The sequence below is a fragment of the Austrofundulus limnaeus genome, unplaced genomic scaffold (assembly GCF_001266775.1).
Source record: "Austrofundulus limnaeus strain Quisiro unplaced genomic scaffold, Austrofundulus_limnaeus-1.0 Scaffold53, whole genome shotgun sequence".
NCBI lineage: Eukaryota > Metazoa > Chordata > Actinopteri > Cyprinodontiformes > Rivulidae > Austrofundulus > Austrofundulus limnaeus.
The window spans coordinates 1,684,678-1,688,968 of record NW_013952455.1 but is presented as its reverse complement, the minus strand read 5'-3'; positions in this window follow the sequence as shown (position 1 = coordinate 1,688,968).

Here is a 4,291-nt window from a genome sequence, read left to right as displayed (position 1 = left end):
TGTAATGATCCTGTAATGTTGTTGTGTTTTCTGTAATGTTGTTGTGTTTTCTGTAATGTTGTTGTGTTTTCTGTAATGTTGTTGTGTTTTCTGTAATGTTGTTGTGTTTTCTGTAATGTAATGTGTTTTCTGTAATGTAATGTGTTTTCTGTAATGTTGTTGTGTTTTCTGTAATGTTGTTGTGTTTTCTGTAATGTTGTTGTGTTTTCTGTAATGTAATGTGTTTTCTGTAATGTAATGTGTTTTCTGAAATGTAATATGTTTTCTGAAATGTAATGTTTCCTGCAATGTTGTTGCATTTTCTGTAATGTAATGTGTTTTCTGTAATGTAATGTGTTTTCTGTAATGTAATGTGCTTTCTGAAATGTAATGTGTTTTCTGTAATGTTGTTTTTTCTGTAATGTGTTTTCTGTAATGTGTTTTCTGTAATGTTGTTGTGTTTTCTGTAATGTTGTGTTTTCTGAAATGTAATGTGTTTTCTGTAATGTAATGTGTTTTCTGTAATGTTGTGTTTTCTGAAATGTAATGTGTTTTCTGTAATGTAATGTGTTTTCTGTAATATAATGTGGTTTCTGAAATGTAATGTGTTTTCTGTAATGTTGTTTTTTCTGTAATGTGTTTTCTGTAATGTTGTGTTTTCTGTAATGTTGTGTTTTCTGTAATGTATTGTGTTTTCTGGAATGTTGTTGTGTTTTCTGTAATGTAATATGTTTTCTGTAATGTAATGTGTTTTCTGTAACGTTGTTGTGTTTTCTGTAATGTTGTTGTGTTTTCTGTAGTGTAATGTGTTTTTTGTAATGTAATGCGTTTTCTGTAATGTTGTTATGTTTTTTGAAATGTTGTGTTTTTTGAAATGATGCTGTGTTTTTTGAAACGTTGTTGTGTTTAGTGATTTGTTGATGTGGTTTGCACTTCAGGGCCACCATAGATTCCAGTAGAAACAGAACCAAGATGGGCAAATAATCAGTGAATTTAGAATCACCAAATAATCTAATTTACATGTTTTTGGTCTGTTGCAAAGGGGAGAACCGGAGCACCCGGAGTAAACCCCTGACCACACAGGGAGAACATGCAGACTTTCCTGTGTAGTCCATTTTTTTAAATCTTGCAAACTGATTTGTATGTGAACAGAGTGTATGGTGATTTTGTGTTAGGTGGGTTCCAGCAGAAACACAACCAAGATGGGCAAATAATCAGTCAATTTAGAATCACCAATTAATCTAATGTTTTTGAACTGCTGCAACTGGGAGAACTGGATCAGCCAGAGTGAAGCCCAGACGACACAGGGAGAACATGCAAACTCCACTGTGCATACAACACTATTTTCCCCCCCAATAGTTTTTTTAACCACACATAGAGCAAATGGAAGTTAAAATGGTTGAAAGTTAGTCTAAATTGACCTGATATCCCTTATGATAGGATGTGATGGACATTAAAAATCCTAGCAAAGAATTTTCTAATATTTCTGAAAGGTTTTCTGTGTTTTTGCTGTTTCTCAGGTGGAGCCATAGTGGGACAAGGATCAGAGTTGTGTGGAGCCATAGTGGGACTAAGATCAGAGTTGTGTGGAGCCATAGTGGGACTATGATCAGAGTTGTGTGGTGCCATAGTGGGACTATGATAAGGGTTGTGTGGAGCCATAGTGGGACCAGGATTTGAGATGTTTGGGGCCATAGTGGGACTAGGATCAGAGATGTGTGGTGTCATAGTGGGACTAGGATCAGAGTTGCGTGGAGCCATAGTGGGACTAGGATCAGAGATGTTTGGGACCATAGTTGCACTAGGATTAGAGTTATGTGGGACCATAATGGGACCAGGATTTGAGATGTGTGGGGCCATAGCAGGACCAGGATCAGAGTTGTGTGGGACCATAATGGGACCAGGATTTGAGCTGTGTGGGGCCATAGTAGGACCAGGATCAGTGTTGTGTGGGACCATAATGGGACCAGGATTTGAGATGAGCGGGGCCACAGCAGGACCAGGATCAGAGTTGTGTGGGACCATAATGGGACCAGGATTTGAGATGTGTGGAGCCATAGCAGGACCAGGATCAGAGTTGTGTGGGAGCATAATGGGACCAGGATTTGAGATGTGTGGGGCCATAGCAGGACCAGGATCAGAGTTGTCTACAGACACGTCTGTGGTTTTGGGCTGACACTCTGACATTATTTTCACTGCTTTMTTCACATAAGAGTCATTGCTGTTGATAGGAAGATGCTTCATTGTGATAAAATTGTGTTTCAGGGCATCTTCTGGCTTGATTCGGTCTCCAGCATTTACAGCCAACATTTTCTTGAGAAGGTCAATGAGTTCTTTTAGATTTTATAGTTCATAACTACTGTCCATAACGGGTGCCTCTGTATACCTGTTATAGGATGAAACTTGTCTCTATTAACTAACCATCTTCTCAACAGGTCAGGTTCTTCTAACAGAAACCTAAAAATACATTTATAATATTATTTTACACTCTGTAGGTCTAAATATTAATCAGACATTTATAATATTATTTTACACTCTGTAGGTCTAAATATTAATCAGAGGACAAAGTAATATTTAATAGTTTGTGTTAAATTGTAGCGTGATTCAACAGTGCTACACTCTGTATATATGCTCCAAAAGCTAATAACTGCTAACCAGTTCAATAAATAACAGTGATTATTTTAATTTTAAACTGTCATATTATTAGCTTCAGTTCTGCTCAGATCACATTGAGCTAAATAAGATCAAATCTGCTGACTTGTGTTGTAAAATGAGATGTTTTCCTGCTTCTCTTCTGTTAATAAATCCATAACACAAACAGCTTTTCTAGCATTATTTAAAACATTARATAGATTATATAAACTGTAAAATATTAATAATACTCTTGTTAATATTATTATTAATAGTTTTAATGCTTTCTACACCATCAGTCCTTTTTTTCCTGCTCTGTTACCAACATGTACAGTAATGGTAAATCCAAACTCTTGACCGTTTAGCTTTAGCCCTTAGCTTCTACAGCCGATCACACGGTCACCTGGTTTCTGAGCACTCCAGTTGTTATATAGACCCCCATGGTGATGACGTACACCACAGGCTCACTCTATTTACACCATGCTAATGCTACGTACAACACAGAGGATATCTGCACCAAAATGAGCTCAACAGCTGTGAGTGAACAACTGTTCACAGTTGAAAAGGAAGCAGACAAAACAGTGAAGAAAGAAAAGACTGCCRTAGTTCAGAGGTGTAGACGTGGTTCAGGTGTGGAAGCTCTGATCAACTTCAGCTTTCAGCCTGCTGTAAAAGGTGACAGACACTTTGGTGCTGACTCACAGCAGAACTCATCAATTCTGATAAAATGAAGCAACATCAAAGTTTACGCCCTCTTCCTAAACCATCACCATCTCCAGTGGTGGACAGTAGTGGAGTACATTTACTTGAGTACTGTAATTAAGTACATTTTTGAGTATTTTTACTTTACTTGAGTAATTATTTTTTGGGGGTACTTATGACTTTCACTCCACTTCATTTCAAAGGCAAATGTACTTTTTACTCCACTACATTTCTAGGAAGCTTTTAGTTACTTGTTGCGTTTGGTTCAGCACAGCTTTGTAATCAGCTGTTGCTGTTTTTCTTTCYTGAAATACAATTGGCCACACTATGTTCCTCATGGGGAACCAATCACAGTTGTAGCTCACATCTAGGATAAATTTGGAATTACATCATCTTCATTAACGGTCACGAGCTGAGCTCCCACCTTCATTTCATAGAAATGGTAAATGGACTGAACTTACAGAGCACTTTATCAAGTCCTTCCAGACCCCAAAGTGCTTTACACTACCAGACATTCACCCATTCATACTCACATTCACACGCTGATGGTGGTAAGCTACACTGTAGCCACAGCTGGCCTGGGGCACACTGACAGAAGTGAGGCTGCCAGGCACCGGCACCGGCACCACCAAACCCTCTGACCACCATCAGTGGGCAAGGTGGGTGAAGTGTCTTGCCCAAGGACACAATAACTGAAACGGCTGGACGGGGGATCGAACTGATGATCTTCCGGTTCCAGGACGACTCCCCTAACCACTCTACCACAGCCGCCCCAGATAATTATGACCCCCGCACGCTTCACAGGTCATATTGATTTCGTACTGTTCTTTTTCCAGTGATTTTTGGTCAACCGTAGCACAAAAACAGCTGCACCAGTCAACATGAAATTTGGCAGGACTGTAGATGAGTCCGACCTACACTGCGCCAGCCAACAGTTTTACGATAGACCCCATATGTGAGGAGGGGGCTCCTTTCAAAG